The sequence below is a fragment of the Lactuca virosa genome, chromosome 3 (assembly GCF_052849685.1).
Source record: "Lactuca virosa cultivar CGN04683 chromosome 3, Lactuca_virosa_CGN04683_v6, whole genome shotgun sequence".
Classification (NCBI taxonomy): Eukaryota; Viridiplantae; Streptophyta; class Magnoliopsida; order Asterales; family Asteraceae; genus Lactuca; species Lactuca virosa.
The window spans coordinates 164,174,898-164,195,788 of NC_136428.1; the positions used below are offsets into that span (position 1 = coordinate 164,174,898).

General features: G+C 39.8%; 1 pseudogene; it reads right to left on the minus strand.

Moving 5' to 3' along the window:
- Positions 1 to 14,302: 14,302 nt before the first annotated feature.
- Positions 14,303 to 14,671, minus strand: LOC145164235 (putative mitochondrial protein AtMg00820 pseudogene; annotated as a pseudogene).
- Positions 14,672 to 20,891: the final 6,220 nt, after the last annotated feature.

The following is a 20,891-nucleotide window of genomic DNA, read 5'->3' on the forward strand; positions in this document are numbered from 1 at the left end:
AATAATATGATTCCATATTAATATATTAGAACTTATAATATATTAATATAAATCATAAATATACTATTCTCAAAAGACTATCCATATAAATTGTGCCGGTGAAGTGCAACCCAAATGGACCATGCCGGTTCGGGTCAAGTACATACCAAATATAGTTATGGACTTAGACATTAATCCAACAGTATATTCATTGTGATGATATTTCAATTTAAGTCACACGAGCCCTCGGACGTTTCCGCCGTCTGGTTCGGGGGTGTGACAGGTTGGTCAGTAAACCTAAGGCATACCTTTTTGTTAACCAAGAGGAGAGCATCAAACCAATTACAATAACAACTAAAATGTCTTAGGAATAATAATGGTTTAATATATACCCTCCTTACGTGTTCCCCATCTCAGTCACCATGGCGGAGGAACAGCAAGGCATACAGTTTCACCAGGCCCTAGTGGCCCACGGAATGATTGAAGACAACCCCGAGCAAGGACAAGGGGCAGCTCACGACATTGGGCCCGACGAGTACACTGATACGGACTACGAATTTAAGGGGACTGATGACGACATGGAGGAGGAAAGAGACGCAGACGAAGCCCCCGTCAAACCACCTACCAACAAGACACACCAGGACCACCCTGCCCCACCCGGAAATCCCGTGGGTGAGGATCGTTCTCCGGAAGTAGAGGCTGCCACACTTCGGAAACAGCTATTTGCCATGGAGGCACGAGTTGTACAGGCTGAGCAGGAAAGGGATGAGGTCATCAATGAAATGACCGAGATGGCTCAGTTATTGGCACAACATTTTGGGATATGACCTCTCTACCACCGTTAGACACCTCCTAGTATGTTTAGAATCTGTAGACCCCCCTACTAGTGCTATGTTCACTTATGATTACCATGTTATGTACTACCGACTCCATGTTTAAGTGATTACACTACTCATAGAGTCGTTATGCTGCCGAACTTTGTACCCTTATGTATGCCCTTTCGGGCAAATTTTAATGTATCAAAGTACGAATATTATTAGTAAAAAATATATATATATATATATTATGTGTTTTATCGTGATGTTGTTATCTGTTATGTGGTTTATATTTTACTTATTTGGTGTAAATCTGTGGAACCACTTAGATGCACAATCGGTTCACGAAATTCCCAACTTTAACACGATGCGTACTCAACGTCTTTCTGTTCCATGACAGTAAGATGCCTCAAAGACCAACTCGCGGAAACAATCAACCACCGCCGCCACCAGAAATCAACTCAGTTGCATTTTAAGCAGTTGTATCTGCTGCAGTCACAGCAGCACTGGCGCATATCCACAATAGGAATAATGGTGGAGGCAACGGACAGGGGGCCGGAAGTTCAAACAACGGGATGAACCAAGGACCTACCAAGACATGCTCTTACAAAGATTTCACCAACGCCAAACCACGAACCTTTAATGGCATCCGGGGGGGGTGATAACCCTGAAGAGATGGATTGAAAAGGTGGAATCGGTGTTCGAGATATGCGGATGCCCTGAAGAAGTCAAGGTGAAGTTTGCAGCATGTACATTTGTTGATCAAGCTCTCACCTGGTAGAATGGACATGTGGAGGCTATGACTCTTCCGGTGGCTAATGCCATGCCATGGATGGAATTAAAGGAAATGCTAATGGCTGAATACTGCCCGCGTGGCGAGATTCAGAAAATGGAGCAAGAGTTATGGAATCTCACCGTCCGAAACTCCGACATCGATGCTTACATATCAAGGTTTAGTGAACTGTCTCTGTTGTGCACTGGAATGATTACTTCAGAAGGAAAGAAGATCGAACGATTCATCTGGGGATTAACCTCCCCGATTGAAGGAAACGTGATAGCCGCAAATCCCGAAACCTTTGACAGCGCCAAAAGGTTAGCCAAAAAGTTGTACGACCACAACAACAAGAAGGGCGAGAAAGCAGGAGAAACTGAAAGCAAGAAGGAGAGTGATAACAAGAAGGGAAAGAATAACAAGAGGAAGGGACGACAAGGCTCAGAGTCGTCAAAGAAACAACAAACAGTAACGGTTCATGCTGCAACCACCCAAGTCCCCTCCACCCCGCATGCTCCAGCCTCATCCACCCCAAGTGCCCCTAAGCAGTATTTCGAAAATCTACCGAAGTGCAACAAGTGCAATCTCTATCACAATGGTGGATGCAGGGAGATGCATTGTACCAGTTGCAACCAAAAGGGTCATACGGCAAGATACTGTAGGACCTATCCTCCCCAGTTTCAGCAATAGGGAAACAACAACAACAACCGCAACAACAACAACAACAACAACAACAACAACAACAGCAACAACAACGCTGGGGCTAGCCACACCTGTTATGGATGTGGAAGGACTGGGCATTTTCGTCGAAACTGCCCCAATGTCAACAACCAAGGGAATGGAGGAGCAGGGAGAGTGCTGACCATGGGTCAAGGGGAAGTTGTTCACGATCCCGCTGCGTTTCTCCTTAACAACACATATGCATGCATCCTATTTGATATTGGGGCAGAGCGGAGTTTTGTTAGTAATAAATTCAAACATTTGCTAAAACAACAACCCCACACGCTTAATGAAACCTTTACGGTGGAAATGACTAATGGGAAAAGAGAATCAACTGGGGAAATCTACGTAGGATGTACCCTAACCTTAAATCACCACACATTTCAAATAAGCTTGATGCGTGTAACTGTTAGGAGTTTTGATGTGATTATCGGCATGGATTGGTTGAGCCCCCATCATGCTGAAATTATGTGTCACGAGAAGGTCGCTCGCCTTCATCTACCTAACCACGAAACCCTAATCATATACGGAGATAAACCCAGTACGAACCTTCGTCTTATCTCATGTATTAAGGCACAGAAGTGTCTACAAAAGAAGGACTTTGTGTTTCTGGCTCACATTGTGGATAAATCCAAGGAAGAGATTAATATTCGAGACATCCCAGTGGCTTGCGATTTCCCTGACATCTTTCCTGAAGATCTTCCGGGGATACCCCCAGAAAGACAAGTCGAGTTCCGAATCGACCTTGTGCCAGGAGCTACACCCATCGCCAAATCGCCCTATAGGTTGGCTCCTTTGGAAATGCAAGAATTGTCAAGCCAACTCAGCGAACTCTTGAGCAAAGGATTCATCCGACCCAGCTTCTCGCCTTGGGGAGCTCCGGTACTTTTTGTTAAAAAGAAGGACGGATCCTTTAGGATGTGCATCAACTATAGAGAGCTGAATAAGCTCACTATCAAATATCACTACCCACTTCCACGAATCGACGATCTATTCGACCAGCTTCAAGGAGCAAACTACTTCTCTAAGATAGATCTGCGATTCAGCTATCATCAACTCAAGGTCCGGGAGGAGGATATCCCCAGGACCGCTTTCCGAACTCGCTATGGACATTATGAATTTGTTGTAATGCCCTTCGGATTAACGAATACCCCTGTCGCATTTATGGATCTGATGAATCGAGTTTGCCGTCCATTCCTTGACAACTTTGTAATCGTTTTCATCAATGATATCCTGGTCTATTCTCGAAGCGAAGAGGAACACAATCGACATCTCCGAAAAATCTTGGAAACCCTACGAACCGAAAAGTTGTACGCAAAACTCTCTAAGTGTGAGTTCTGGCTCTGTAGCGTGAACTTTTTAGGTCATGTTGTCAGCCAGGAAGGGATACATGTGGACCCTTGCAAGGTTAAAGCCATTGAAGGATGGGCAGTCCTGACGACACCCACATAAATTCGTCAATTTCTGGGTCTCGCAGGCTATTACAGAAGATTCATCCAGAACTTCTCCAGAACATCCAAGCCTCTTACCATGCTTACACAAAAGGGCGTACCATTCGAATGGACAGAAAAGCAGGAGGTTGCCTTCCGAACTCTGAAACGAGCTCTCTGTAGTGCACCAGTACTATCATTACCAGAGGGAACTGAGGACTTCGTAGTTTACTGTGATGCTTCGAATCAGGGTTTAGGCTGTGTACTCATGCAGCGTGGGAAGGTGATAGCTTATGCATCCCGACAACTAAAGACGCATCAGGTGAATTATACCACCCATGATCTCGAATTAGGAGTTATGGTCTTTGCTTTGAAGATTTGGAGACAATACCTCTATTGTACAAGGTGCACCATTTTCACTGACCACAAAAGCCTCCAACACATATTGAATAAAAAGGAGTTAAACATGAGGCAGCGAAGATGGGTTGAGCTGCTAAACGATTATGAGTGTGAAATCAAGTACCACCCAGGCAAGGCTAACGTGGTAGCTGATGCCTTGAGTCGAAAAGAATACTCGAATCGTCGTGTGAAAACTCTTTCGATAACCATTCAATTCCATCTATTCTCGCAAATCAAAGAAGCTCAGTTTGATGCCATGAAGACAGATTACATAACAAGCGAAGCGTTACGTGGAATGGAAAAGAATTTCTAAGTCAAGGAGAATGGAACATATTATTTCATGAACCGAATTTGGGTCCCTAAACTTGGGGGATTCAGAGAGGTAGTCATGAATGAGGCTCATAGGACACGATACTCCATCCATCCGGGTTCAGATAAAATGTACCTGGATATCAAGCAATATTATTGGTGGCCTAACATGAAGGCAGAAATTGCCACTTACGTTGGCAAGTGCCTCACTTGCGCTAAAGTAAAGGTAGAATATCCAAAGCCCTCGGGACTATTACAGCAGCCTGAAATACCCGCGTGGAAATGGGAAAGGATTACCATGGATTTCGTGACTAAATTACCCAAGACAACGGATGGGCTGGATGCTATATGGGTAATCGTCGATAGATTGACCAAATCCGCCCATTTCCTGCCAATAAAGGAATCTTACAAGATGGAAAAATTGACCCGAACCTACATCAAGGAGATCGTGAGACTCCATGGGGTGCCAGTATCTATTATCTCAGACCGAGATAGTAGATTCACTTCACGTTTTTGGCAATCACTTCAAAAAGCTATGGGAACACAACTCGACATGAGCACTGCTTACCACCCACATACAGATGGTCAAAGTGAGCGAACCAGTCAAACGCTTGAAGATATGCATGTGTGATAGACTTCGGAAGGTCGTGGGATACCCACTTACCTTTGATTGAATTTTCGTACAATAATAGTTATCACGCGAGCATTAAAGTTGCTCCCTTCGAAGCATTATATGGTCGTAAATGTAGATCACCGTTGTGTTGGGCTGAGGTAAGTGACACTCAGCTAGCAAGAGGACAGACACCAAACAATGCTTTAACAGGGCCAGAAATCATACGTGAAACGACAGAGAAGATAGTTCAAATCAGAGCTCGACTTCAAGCATCACGAGACCGACAGAAGAGCTATGATGATAAACGACGAAAGCCCTTGGAATTTCAAGTCGGGGATCGGGTGTTGTTAAAGGTCTCTCCCTGGAAATGGGTGATTCGTTTCGGGAAACGGGGAAAATTAAACCCACGATACATTGGGCCATTCAAGATTCTTGCCCGAATCGGCCCAGTGGCCTATAGGCTGCAGCTACTTGTTGAGCTCAGCAGCGTACACCCCGTGTTCCATGTTTCCAATCTAAAAAAGTGATTGTCCGATGAAACTCTTGCCATCCCATTGGAAGAAATCGAAATCAACGAGAATCTCCTGTTCATCGAGGAACCAGTTGAAATCATGGACAGGGAAGTGAAGAGTACTAAGCAAAGTCGCATTCCGATTGTGAAGGTTCGATGGAACGCAAAGCATGGACCGGAATTCACATGCGAACGCGAAGACCAAATGAAACAAAAGTACCCTCACTTATTCTCGCATTCACAAATCTAGCTTCAAAAGAATTTCGGGACGAAATTCCCTCTAACGGGGGGATGATGTCACAACTAGCAAATTTGGCTAGGAAACTCTATCCTTATGTAAGCATTATCAATGACAACAATTGTAACCCTGACTTGAAAACATGATTTGAGAATATTCAATGACCACAAACTTCCATTAAAAATCCAAATGAAAGAGCAAAACTCAATACAAACACTCCCAATGGTCAACGAAAGATTGGAGACCCTAAAAATCCCGGTTTAAGTCTATTATGGACTAGGATTCCCTTATTGGTCCTAATGGACCAATAAGTCTCCAATCTAACTGTTTTGGGCCTAGAACCCTTAAATGGGCTCTAATTGGACCCACTTCCATGAAACTTAACATTTTGGGCCATAATGGATCCAAAATGATTTGATTTACCTTAATGGGCCTTATTGGGCCATAATTGATTCAATTAGCTTTCATGGACCATAAATCCATTCTTTTATACAAAATTGGGCCGTGAACTACCCTAAAGGCCCAATGGGCCGAAAACTTCTCTATGGACCTCATAATTTCGAACCAAGATAAGAAGTGGGCCAAATTAATTTACCTCCTTCCTTTAGCCCATTTCGGCCCAAGTATAAAAAAAAGAATGAAAGATTAAACCATGCCACCTCATTTTTACATGTAGGATAACCAAGCATTATACTCAACATATATCCATGCAACTTCTCATATCTCCATGCATCTATTACCTCACAACTTCTCTCCTCTCTTCTTCTTCTACTCTTGGCCGAGAGCATCAACACACACACATAATTAATTCAGTTCCAAATACTTCCAAAATTCTCTCAAGAGCACCTTCATTCTTCCATCAAAATTTCGAGATTTGCAAGCATTCCAAGAAGATTCTTCACTCATATCACAAATCCTTGGTAAGTTTTTACTTGAATCCATGGGTTAACTACTATATCTTATCAAAAATCTTCTCTTAATTCATTCAAATTCATGATCATGCTTCTTAGAACCCATCTAAGCCCAAAGATTTCTCAAGAAGCTTGCTAGGGCCGAGAATCACCTCAACCTCTTCCATTTCTTCTTCAAAACCGTGAACAACTAAGCAAGGTGAGTTCATACCCCCTTGTTTTCGGTTTTTACTTGTTTTTGGGGGGAGAATACAAGTGATATGTGTTGATCTATGTGTGTATGCATGTTATATGTGATTCCTTTGGTTTGTGTTGCTAAAATGTGATAATAATTGTTAGATCTCGAGATATATAGCTAAAAGTGTGAAAGATTCATAAACAAAAACATAATAAACAACATACTTCAAAGATCCAAGAGTCCTTATGTTTAAGAAGTGAAAAACAAAGCCAAAGATTTCTATATGTGTCATTTTTGCAAAATAACAAAGATTTGGTTAAAAGATGATGTTTTTAGGTTTTATAAGGACAAAATGGTATTTATTTATATAAAATCTGATTTTTATGGAAATAATACTTCTCAAGGGGCTAAAAACATAAATTTATGCTTATTGGGCTTAAGATTTGGACCTCACGGTTTTTGGGCCCAAAGTTGTGAAAAATAAAGATTTTTGGCGGCCGAAGTTGTAAATTTATCAAAATATGAGTCTAAAACATAAATAAACTATTTCAGGGGCTGAAAACGACTTTAGTGCAAATTTGGACTAAAAATGCAAACTTTTTGGATTTTGGGCCAAAATTGTAAAACTTACGGAATTTGGGCCAAAAGTGTAAACTTTTTACAAATAAGGGCTGAAAATGTCAAACATTGTATTTTGGTGCTGAAATTGTAAAATAAATTATGTTTGGGCCGAAAATGTCAACAAAAATGATTAATGGGCCCCAGTTGTCTTTTTTTTTTCGTGTTCGTTGGGCTTTATTCGTTCGTATTCATGGATCTATCAAACGGTTTAGAAATTCAAAATACACGTAACGTTATACATATTCATGGGGTAATAATTGGGATTTAGTGAGAAATACCGGTCGGCACCAACGAGTGTTCGGTCGTAGCCTGTAGTTATAATCAAAGTCTCCTGGAGGGAGAGCGAGAGTTTGTGTATAGATCTATACGGGGATGACTCCCCCACACCTGAGCTGTTCCCTACAGTTAGACTCGGCCAGTCTAGGGTGACAAAATCTTAATTCAAAACCGGCATTTGATAAAATGCCAAGACAGGCGAAATAGTCATTATTATGCATGGTTATAACGACTCACATAGAGATCCATTACCACCTAAGTAATCATGGGAAATCATATTCATACGCTGTGACGATACAATAATACAAGGCTATCATACTCTTTATATCGGAAAACATCGGGTTTTCCGGGAGAACAACATTATTCACTTTTACTTACAACAACTATAATACAAGAAACTAGTATGAAAGGCATATCACTTTTACATGTTTTGAAATCATGCACACGTATACTTATGGATCATCACCCTTTTTTTTGCAAACAGTTTTTGTTTCAGAAAATATCGGATTTTCTGGGTTTTATAAACGATACAAAACTTTTTCACATCAAACCTGCTTATGAACTCACCAACATTATATATGTTGACCGTTTTCAAAATAACTTGTGTTCTCAGATAACTGTTAGAATGAAGAATTACCAAGCGTGTTTCTGAACGTCTTTTGTGTGATGTCAATCGATAAACAATTTATGTTTTGGATTATGTAATGTAAACAATGTACTTGATGTGAACAATGACGGTTGTAATGTATTAATGCATGGTGATGTTTATGTTATGTTTCATGTATATTCATTGTGATGATATTTCAAATTAAATCACACGAGCCCTCGGACGTTTTCGCCGTCTGGTTCGGGGGTGTGACATGTTTGGTCCTATATATAAAATAAATTACAAAAGTTGTCCCTGTAATTTACAAAAAAGGTCCTTGTATAATTATTTTTACAGAGATAGTCTATGTGTTTAAATAGAGTATTTTTTGTGTGTGCCACTATCACCACAAGACTCTCATATACTGTCAGGTTTGGTCCATTTGTAGAAAACAAATTACAAAACTTTCCTTGTAATTTAAAAAAATCCCTAAGCCGAATTTTTTTACAACAAATTGTCCACGTATTAAAAAATGATCATTGCCTAATAGAAGATTTAGAGTTTACTTCCCACAACACGGATATTGAAACTGATAACGTTGGCTAAAACAGTTGCAAATTACCGATACGTCCCATGCGAAGCGGGCACTACAAGAAACTACACTTGTGCCGACAACATCTATCCCAACGACAAAATTCGTCGCTACAAAGGCAGCTATGCAGACGACATGTCGACGGTATAGGGTTCTGACAACTTTAAACCGAACCTCTATACTGACGACAAGTCGTCGCCATAGCTTCGGCGGGAATGAATAGCAAGTTGGTGGTCTTGTGAAAACCTATGTCGACGACATGTCACCGGTATAGGTTACAAATATTATATTTTCGATATATTTATATTCCTTGGTGAAAAAATTAAAAACGATGTCGTTTTGCCAAAATCTATCTCGACAACATGTCTTCGGCACAAGATGTGGCGATCCGGGTGAAATGTATCCAGACAACTTGTCGCACAAATTAATGTTTTCAATTATTTTTTTATTTGCGAGAAATTCACTACGACGTCTTTTTCATTAAGCCTATACTGAAGACATGTCATCGATATAAGGTTCAAATGTCTTTAACACCTGAAGTCCATCTTTATTCATGATCGCGCAATTGAGCCATCCAAAACTCTCCTCACCAGTGACTGTTGATTTTCCGACGCTATCTCCACCGGATTTCACCCCTTTCACCGGTATAACAATTCATCCATTATACTTTTCGTGATTTCACAATCTGGGTCTGATTTTGAATTTTTTGTGGTTGGATTTCACAGAATTTGGGTTTGATTTTCGAGCACCACCCGTCTCCGGCCACCACAGTCTGACAATGCAGAGCTTGACGTGATTTAAATTCCTTTTCACCGATATTTTGCTTCTTTTGTTTTGCCTTTACTGATTTCATAGATTTTAGCCGTAGATTTGAGTTCGTTGTGTTTCAATTTGTAGAAATCCGACCCCTCTACCACTCATCTCCGACCACCACTAAAGGGTAGCAGGTAAATCTACAATATCCCTCTTTAGTTTTTTTATTTATTATTTATTTATTTATTTATTTATTTTTAATTTGGTTGCTATTTTCAGTGTTTGTGTTTTTTGTTTTAGTTTTCTAATTTGATGCTATTTTTCTGATGAGTAAACTAGCAAAGACGTCGACATTCAGATTTTCGGTGGTATTTCGGTGGCATTTCATAGCGGTGCGGTTTTCCAGTTTTGGGGGTTCTTTCTCGGTTTTCTAATTTTTCTGAAATAGGCAAATGTATGTTTCCAGATTTTGGAATTAGATGTATAAAATGTATAATATGCATGATTTTATTATTTGTTTAGGTTTAATATTTTAAGTAATATAAGAAGGTTTAAATTTGATGTATAAAATTTATAATATGTACGATTTTGCTATTTATTTAGTTTACTAGTCTAAGTACGTATAAGATGTTTGGAATGTATAATATGCATGATTTTGTTATTGTGTTAAGTTTTTAGGTTTATTAGTTTGAGTAAAGTGCTTAATAGGTAAGTACAATGCTATAATAGGTAAGTTTCTATTGGTTTGTATTGTAAAGTGCTTAATAGGTAAGTGCAATGCTATAATATGTAAGTGCAATGTTATAATTTAAGAAAACAAAAGTAAATTGTTATAATAGAAAAAAACAAAATAATACTTAAAGTATAATGTTATAATTAAAAAAACAAAAATAAGATGCTATAAGGTAGCTTTGTCTGGGTTAAGCCTAAGAATCACAGCAAAGAAAGAACTGTCTTCAGTCGTCGTCCGGGAGCGGGAGCGGGTCCCAGAACAAAGCTCCGACGGTCTAGTCAGTAAATGCATGAGAGAATTAGGGTTTAGTTTAAGGTAGAGAATGAGGAGACCCTATCTTGTGGAGAAGAAGATTTTCTTTTATACCCGTCGTCGTGGGAGCATGTCCCCGACAATATCTTTTGTCTTATTTGGACCGACGGGACGTGGAGACGTCCTATTAGCGGATCGTGCACCACTAGCGGTTATCTGCTATCGGTGCAGAACCACCGAAGGGTAGCGCTCTGAGCGTCACACTTGTCGCTCTGGAAGCGATTAGAATTTTTTTAGCCTGCTATAGACCAAATTTTCTCGTTATGAGTTGGAGCTTTGTGATAGAGCATCGGGGTCTAAATGTGAAGTCGCGAGGGTGAGGGCCCATGCCTAACACTCATGCCGGGTAGCAACCGTTAGCTAGGTCGTCCTTTAGATATCTGCTCCGTTATCTTCGACGTATTCCTATAGGGATACGTTAATAGTTTGTTTATTAAAACTTTCTACTTTCATTTCTTGTTTATATTTATAAAAGAAAACAAGCTATTAAAAGTACGATTGTATAATAGAAAAAAACAAAATAATATTTAAAGTAAAATGCTATAACTGAAAAAAATAATAATATGCTATAAATACTATAAATATGAAAAAGAAGTGAAAATAGAATGCTATAATAAAACTAATAAAAGTACCGTGAGAAACATGTTGCTTCTTCGAATTTAGGCTACCATTCGACTCGAAGAATAAACACTCCGATAAACACTCCAATAACTAATGATATGTTTGATGTAATTGATGATGTTATGGCAGAACAAAATACAAATGAAGAAAATATAGATGAGGAGGGACGAGGTATAGACCCCAAATTTTATGCTTTGTTTGAGGAGAATGATTACATGCAAAATTTCCCGATTTGTAAGGAGAGTAGATGAGTGGACGCAACTACAAATGGGAAGAAAGTACCAAAAAAAATGTTTCGGTACTTTCCTTTGACTCCAAGGCTTCGACGAATGTATAGCTCCGGATTCACATCTAAAGATATGTGTTGGCATAATATTGGATGCTCAATGGATGGTATTATGCGTCATCCGGTTGATGGGAAGTCATGGTGTGATTTTGATAAGAGATATCAAGAGTTTTCCAAAGAACCTAAAAATGTTCGTCTAGGTTTGGCTACTGATGGATTTAATCCATTCGGCAACTTTAATAGTACTTACAGTACTTGGCCGGTTATATTGACTACCTACAATAAGTTGTAATTCAAACTAATTGACACGCAAGGAAACCGACAAATAATATTGAGAATAATATGTCGATTAGTTGCGAATAATAGATCCAATTATTATTATTATATTTACCAAGTTTCGTCCAAAACCAGAATAATCCTTCTCGGTTAGATCTGATTATAAGAAAGGTAGAAGAAGATTGTCCTGTTGTTGGACGAAATTAAATGCAAGACAGAAAAGTAAAACCAACCTGTTGATGGCTGATCTTGAACTTCAAATAACTGCACGGATCGGACTCCTGTCCTTAAAGGTTTTTTACTTCGCTTCTACTGGCTGTGAGCAACAGAGTAAAACCCCAGGATTTAATGCAGATCTATCGATTTTCCAACAACACTGGAAACCGATAAACACAAAACGAATACTCGGAAACTGGAAGAAAAAACGCAGAGAGTGAGAGAGAGCTTTGATTTCTGTGAGTGGTCAATACAGCTCCTAGGGAGCAGTATTTATAGGTATCAAAACCCTAGAAGGTAACCGTTTGACTGGGTCGGTCAAACCGACTTGACCCGAACTCGCCAAAAAATGAAAGCTCCTCAGCTCCTCGCGACCGATGCGTCGTGCGAAGTGCCAAGTGCACCTAAATCGCGCCATTTCACGCACTCGCGGCGTCGGCTAGTGCTAGGCTAGGCTAGGCGCGTGCATGGGCTTGGCCCATTCCTTGATCCACTAAAGCCTTTGAAGGCCTATCAAGGAATTAAGCATATAAACCCACTAAAAGTTTCTTCCCCCACCAATGTGGGATATAAGAAACTTGCCAACTTGCAATTTATCCTCTATAATTTTCCAACAATCCCCCACCAAGTTGGAAAGTTTCCTTTCACTCAGACAGATGATGATACTTGGGTGTCACGAAGATTAAACCTTAGTTTAATGAGAACAAACAAGAAGAGACCGATTCAATGGTATCCTTATAGGTTTAAACCATGAACCTTAATGACCTCTCCGGTTTACCCCCACACATCACAAGTCATCTTTGTGTTCTCCCTGAGCGCTAATATGGCCATGCACTATAAACCCTTTTCACGACCCTTTAGAAGATAAACCACTAATCTTCACTTGAGGCGGCACCACCTCTAGATAATATAGGCAAAGTTTTATAACATCTTATTTGCTTAGATGTCTCCAAAACGTTTTTAAGAGTCGTAACTCAACCTCGTTCTCGGCGACGACGTACTATCCTACCTCACATGGATCTATCATTAATGATAGTACCTTCTATCGTTAGTGACTCCGTTGTTACCCTTTAAACTTGAGAATTAGGTGCACTAATGTCAAGTTGGGTTTCCATCACTAAACAGTTCTATTGTGGTTTTAGACCCATGACACCCGTGGTAGATGTAACAAAATCTCTCATCAGAGGTTTGGTAAACGGATCTGCCATGTTTCTACTTGTCTTGACATAGACAACCTTGATGGTACCACTTTCAATTAGTTGTATCACAAAATTGTGTCGCAGACCTACATGTCTCGACTTCCCATTATATACCGCATTATATACTTTAGACAGCGTGGCCTCACTGTCACAATACATGGGTATCGAAGGCATTGGAATATCCCACAAACGGATATCCATAAGTAGATCTCAAATCCACTCTGCCTCTTTGCCCGCTGCTGTTAAGGCAATTAGCTTTGCTTCCATCGTTGAATGAGCTATGCATGTCTGTTTCTTGCTCGCCCAAGAATTAGCACCACCAGCTAGAGTATAAACCCAACCACTTTTTTTTCTTACATCGAATGCGATGTCAGGTCGTGTACAGTGAGTATACTGACTCAATTTTCTTACATCGAATGCGATGTCAGGTCGTGTACAGTGAGTAGCATACATCATGCTTCCAACTGCACTAGCATATTCTAGTTGAGCCACTGCTCGACTAGAATTCACCTTTAGTTTCACACTTGAATCAAAAGGAGTGTTGAAATCTTTAATGTTCAAATGTTGAAAATTTGTCAGAACTTTCTCTATATAATGAGATTGACTAAGAGAAATCTGACCACCTGTCCTTTTCACCTTGATACCAAGAATTGTATCAACTTCTCCAAGATCTTTCATCTTAAAGTTCGAGGATAGGTATTTTTTCGTCTCAAGAATACCTTCTAGGTGAGTGCCAATGATCAGCATATCATCAACATAATACATATAACTATTATGTAATCGGATATATATTTGGAATAAATATATCTGTCAGCACTGTTGTGCTGAAAACCAAAGGCAGTCACAGTGGTGTCAAATCTCTCATGCCACTGTTTGGGAGCTTGCTTCAATCCATACAAGGATTTAACAAGTCTACACACTTTTTTTTCTTGTCCAGGTATCACGAAACCTTCAGGTTACTCCAAGTAAATCTCCTCCTTGAGATAACCATTCAGAAAGGTTGTCTTCACATCCATTTGATGAATGTACAATCCTTTTAAAGCTAATATTGCTATGAGCGTTCTAATTGAACTAATCCTAGCAACTTGGGCATAGGTATCAAAATAATCGATCCCTTCTCGCTGCCTATAGCCCTTTGCAACCAATCTTGCTTTATAGGCGGATACAGATCCATCTGGATGATATTTCCTCTTGAATATCCATTTGGATCCTATGGGTCTTCTCCCATTGGGTAGATCAGCTAACTCCCAAGTTCCATTACCCATAATTGAATCTATTTCGTCATTGATGACTTCCTTCCACAAAGGAGCATCTCGAGACGTCATGGATTCAGTAAAGGTCTTAGGATCATCTTCCAGATTAATGGAAAAAAATGACCTCTCTCGTCACTTTCTTTTGCGTTCCTTCGACCAAATAAGAGTAGAAATCATCTCCAAAAGTTTTCTCTATTCTAGCCATGGTACTTCTCCTTGGTTCCTCCACAATAGGATGAGGTGGGAGTATTTCTCAAGAAGTACTTGTAGGTGTTGTATGACTGGAGTTTTCTTCATCCCTAGAAAACTTGTCCTCAAAGAATTCCACATCTCTGGATTTCACAACAACAACTGAATCAATGTCCAATAACCGGTAAGCCTTGCTATTTTGAGCATATCCAATAAATATACTCTTATTAGCTCATGCTCCTAATTTGGTTCGCTTAGGATCGGGAGTCCGATAATAAGCAACACACCCCCACACTTTCAAATAGTCTAGGTTAGGCTTTCTACCTTTCCACAACTCATAAGGGCTTGTAAGAATCACACGAATAGTGATCCTATTATGAACATAGCAAGCAGTCTGTTGGAGCATGGAAATGCTCTACAAATAATGAGTGATAGTTAGGTTGTATTTTTCCCTTTATTTGTATTATTGGTGTATTTGTCTCTCCCTCATATATAAAGGGAGAGATGGTCATTTCTTATTATGCACTTCTAAAATGTAATCTCTAGAGAGAGAAAGTGGTGGGATTTCTCCCATCCAGGGAGAGTTTCTTTCTCCCACCTATGTTCTTCATGAAATATATTTTATCTCTCTTTCTTTTTCATCTTCTAAGAATTCTCATCATGTTCTTCAGATTTTTATATTTTGATACACGATAAATTTCTAGATATTATTCTTCCGCATCCACCGTTCGTATAAAAATGAGTTCCTACAATTGATATCAGAGTCGTACCTTGAAGGTTTAATCGACTAGTTCAAGGGAACGACTCCCGTTCGGTGATTATCTTGAAGTTTTTCGTGTTTTTGCAAGAATTTTTGGGTTCAAACCGGAAATTTTTGATGAGTTTTCTATTTTCTGGGTGATTCTTACTTAGTAGAATAATTATGTTGCTGCTGCTCACTCAAATTCACTGCTGGAAATTTACGTTCTTGAAGTTCTTAGTATTTTTCTGTTGATGAAATGAAGAAAAATGGGAGAAGAAATTATTTTTGTGGTCTCCAAAATGTTGAAGAAATTGTTCCAGGAGGTATTTGTTCTTGGAAATGAGAAGACACAAATTTAATGGGCTTATTATTCTTGAAGAAAGTGGAGCAAAACATTTCTTTATTGAAGATTTTTTCTTCCAGCAAATTTTATCTTCATGAGGTATGAAGCTCTTGATTCTCATATTTTAGTTGCTGTAGATCTTCAAATTGAATTGTTTGGATGTGATAATTTATTTGCAAAAAGTCAATTGTCCTTGTTACTCTTTTGGGTAAAGAGTACTTCACTATTTACTCCCTCAAAAAGACAAAACCATGTGACATTGTCCTTTCCCATCACCTTTTGTCCCTAAAAACCCACTTGCACACTCTTCTTTTTGCCTTCCCAAGACCAACTTTTGACTTAAAATGCTTTATAAAAGATTCCATTATTAAAATATGAATAAATAGTCTTTGCGGTACCATTTTTCATGAAAAAATAGCATTTTTCGTCATATATTCAGCCCTTCTCGGACCCCCGATCAGCAGCCAAAAACTGCCTACCGGAGCCTCCTAAGAAGCCTCCCCACAGCCCCTCTCAGGCCTTGGTCCGCAGCCTCTCAACCAAGCCTTGGTCCGCAACCTCTTAGCCTAACTGAGAATCCCGCAACCATTAGCCCTTCTTGACTTCGGATCACTGCCCTTCGGACCGAAGTCCTCTCCTCGGACTGCAGCTCGCATCCGCAGCTCGGACCGCAGCCTTGCCTTGCCCATCTCGCACCGCACTCTCTGATCCGCAGCTACTTCGTCCGAACCCACCATCCGCATCCTCCCTCCATCCGCAGCCATCTCCCCTGAACCGCAACCTGCCCTCTTCGGATCCTCCCTTCTCAGCTTTGCCTCCACCCTCCTTCAGCCCTCCTCCTCCTTCTTCCCTTCCCTCCTCCCTCCAGCCCCATTTTCCTCCTCCCCCCTCCTTTCCTCCTCACTTCTAATCTTCCCCTTTTCTTTTTAACCCTCTTTTTTAACTCCTTTTTTTTCTAGCCAAATTTTTTTCTCAGCCATTATTTTTTAATTATTATTATTATTTTTTTCTTTTCAGCCATTTTTTAACACCAATTATTTATTATTCAGCTAATTTTTTTAACACCAATTTTTTTTATTTAGCCAATCTTTTTATTAAAAGCAATTATTTTTTTACACCAGTTATTTTTTGTTAACACCAATTTTTGCCACAACCAAACTTTGGATTGTCACATTGGTTCATTTCATGCCGGTTATTTTTGGAAGAATACTTCATACCGCAGTCGGACTTCATATCATTCTTTGTGATGCTTGCACCGCAACGGCGATTGATCAACAAAGTTGTTTCGCATTCTTCACTTTATGGGATTTTATGACTTAACGCTCTTGATCTTTGGTTGACGAATCATGTATCTTGAGCATGTATACTTTATTTTCTATTGAAGACCACTACAAGAGTTCCGGCACCGCAGTTTGGATATTTTTGGTATTTTCGGCACAACAGAGATATTTTTCATGCAATGATTCTTCGTTCTATGGTATTTGTTCATGCAGCTTCAACAACTATATCACCCACCTTCTCATCACACAGAGTATCTATCTTACTCTATTTCTCGTGTCTTATCGAGACCCTTCATACATCTAGGGAGAGCTCTCTTAGCTCATGGTATCCGACACTCTCCATCCGATGATTTGTTGATTTTTGATATCCGGTCATTGGTTATCAAAAATAGGGAGAGAATATCATCCGGATTTGGTTATTATGATTGTTTGAGTTTGGATTTTTGAAGACTTCTGAATACGATTATTTATTTAGTGATGCGATGTGGCACTTATGTTTGGTCTTTACGGATCAAATTTTTGGCATTACTCGATGTTTTCATATTCAAATTATTTATTATTCGGACTCTACCACAGGATGATTTTGTGTTCGCATCCGGTTCAGATTTTATGGTTTCACGAGTTTGGATTTGTGATATGTTGAAGACGAAGATTATTTTGGCGATGTGACGTGACACTTATTTTTGATCCTTGGATCAAATTTTTTGGCATTGCTGGACCATGTCTTTGGACTCACATTATTTTTATCCGGACTTCATTTTATGGATGCTTCACATTTTTAGCAGGTTATTCTTTGAAGAATTTTGGTGTATTATGATTCGAGAACTCGAGATGTTTTTCAGACTTTTTGAAGCCGAAGTGTTTCTTTTATTGGATCTTCTACTTGCTCATGGTGACCTTCTTCTTCCGGTGATTATGACTGGTTTGAAGATTTGGATCTTATTTTTTCTGCTTCATTGGTTGTGCTTTGAAGCCAAAGACCTTCATTGTTAGAGATTCATGGCCAATATTCAGACTTCACAGACACTTCAGAGTTTCAGAGACATTTCAGCATTTGGTTCTCACTATGTTTCATTTTATTACCACACTTGCTAGTCGGATTACTGTATTATAGCCTTGTATCACTTATTGGATCTCTCATCATTTGTAAGCACTTAGGGAGAGAATGTTGGAGCATGGAAATGCTCTACAAATAATGAGTGATAGTTAGGTTGTATTTTTCCCTTTATTTGTATTGTTGGTGTATTTGTCTCTCCCTCATATATAAAGGGAGAGATGGTCATTTCTTATTATGCACTTCTAAAATGTAATCTATAGAGAGAGAAAGTGGTGGGATTTCTCCCATCCAGGGAGAGTTTCTTTCTCCCACCTATGTTCTTCATGAAATATATTTTATCTCTCTTTCTTTCTCATCTTCTAAGAATTCTCATCATGTTCTTCATATTTTTATATTTTGATACACGATAAATTTATAGATATTATTCTTCCGCATCCACCGTTCTTGGGGTAGCCGCATACCCATTCTCTTCAACCATTCCTAACTACTCAGATACAGCAAGTGTATATGTTTCATCCAAACGTGGAGACTCTCCCCCAACTAAATCCCAAGAGGATTTAATTAGTTCTTCTCGCCCTAAGGTCTCCAGGGCTTCCAGACTTCATTTCTTTGAGGAACATGAGTTGCACTCCATTCTAGACCTTGTAATCCAAACACTTGATACACCTTCCCAACCGCAGGGCGATTCTTCAGCCCATGCCAGAACGGAGCCGAGGCCAAACTTGACCACGGGTCAAGGAGACCGAGGAAGCTCCAGGAATCCTACTCTGCTTACATCTAATCCAGGTGGTTTAGGCACAGTAAGCACAGATGTGCAAGGATCTGTGAACCCGAGGGACACCTCGGTGCGTTTTCAAGGAGGGTTCCTACACAGTCAATAGTGTTTCCCCCCACAGATTGTTTGGTTGACCCGATTGGTTCAACATACAGTTGACCATCTCAAAAAGGGTTCGGTTCTTTCTTTCAACCAAACCATTATGTTAGGGAGTGTATGGTGAAGTTCTCTCATGTTTGATTCCATTCTCTTCGCAGAATGTGTCAAACTCTTGGTTGAAATATTCTTCGCCTCTGTCCGAGCGAAAATTTTTGATGTGTCTTTCAAGTTGATTTTCGACCTCAACCTTATATCGTTTAAATGCATCAAAAGCTTCATATTTTGATCTCAGCAAATAAACATGTAGATATTGACTGGAGTCATCACAAAATGTGACGAAATACCTTTTTCCTCCTCGAGTAAGGATTCCATTTAACTCGCATATATCAGAATGAATCAACTCAAGTAATGACATGTTTCTCTTAACTGATGGAAATGGTTTCTTAGTGAACTTTAATTTCACACATGTTTCACATTTTTCTAAATCTTTTGTCTCATATTTTAACATTCCTTTAGTTTTCATTTTTTTCAATGTTTTTAACATTAGTGTGAGCTAAACGTTTATTCCATAAAGAAATTGAACAAACAAAATAACTAGAAAAGTTCACTTCATTCACATTAGGAACCAATCCACCAATTATTTCATTATCAACACTTGACACACTTGCAACACTAGAACCACCACTCTCTATACTAGGACCACTCACACTACCCTCATCACTAAGGCACAAACGATACATTTCTGAACAATTGTTCGCCCTACCAACATATCTTCTGCCTTTAGTGATCACAATTTTGCCTCTCTCAAGCACCATCTTGAACCCACCCTTGTCAAAATTGTCCACAGAAACCAACCCTTTTGAGATAGTAGGAACATGAAGAACATCTCGAAGGGTTAACCATTCACCACGTGTGAACTTCACACGAACATCACCTCTTCCTAGAACTTCAGCTCTGTGGCCATCAGCATAAATGACGACCGTCCCATGTGGCATTGGGCGGTAAGTGCGGAAGTTCTCTCGTCGCCCACAAACATGCACGGTGGCTCCAGTGTCCACGAACCATCCTCGAGCACAGATTGCTCGGGTAAGGGAGGAGATCATAAAAATCTCTCCAAGGTTCACACTTGCCACCATGTCAGTCACCTGCTCGACTGCATGTGCAACCAGTCCTATTTGCGATCTTTGCATTCTCTCACATAGTGCCCAATCTCTCCGCAGACGTGGCAAGGTCCGACCCTCTTTGGCTTTGAGTTAGGATTCTGATGACCCGGTCTCTTGAAGCTTTGTTTCTTGGGTCCGAAGTTCTTCTTGTTCTGTCCCCCAGACTTGCCTTTGTGACTAGAACCCCCAGCTGACACATGATGCACACTCGATCCGACTTTACCACGCTTGTCCCTAATGCGCGTTTCCTCCTCAATGCGGAGGTGTTTCATCAGATCTGTTGGAATAGTGTCCAAGGTCATTAACTATTGGTCATATTTCTAATAATAGCAGGGTCCTTTTGGGTTGCCCTCAAGAGCCAAATTGAGTAGAATAAATAAAGGAGAAATTGGTCTATTAATTATTATGGTTAATAATTAATTAGAAACTAATTGGAAATATATTATGGGAATTAGTTAACAGTTTAATTAATTAAAGGGTTGAATGTTCATTAATCGATAGTTGGTTAATCAGGAATGTTCTAGAACCTTATGGAATTAGGGTTGGATGAAAATCACTCCATCCCACATGGGAGAGGAGTGAAATTTCGTGGTTATGCTCCCATCCCACATGGGAAGGAGTACTAAACCCTAGGAGGCATCTAA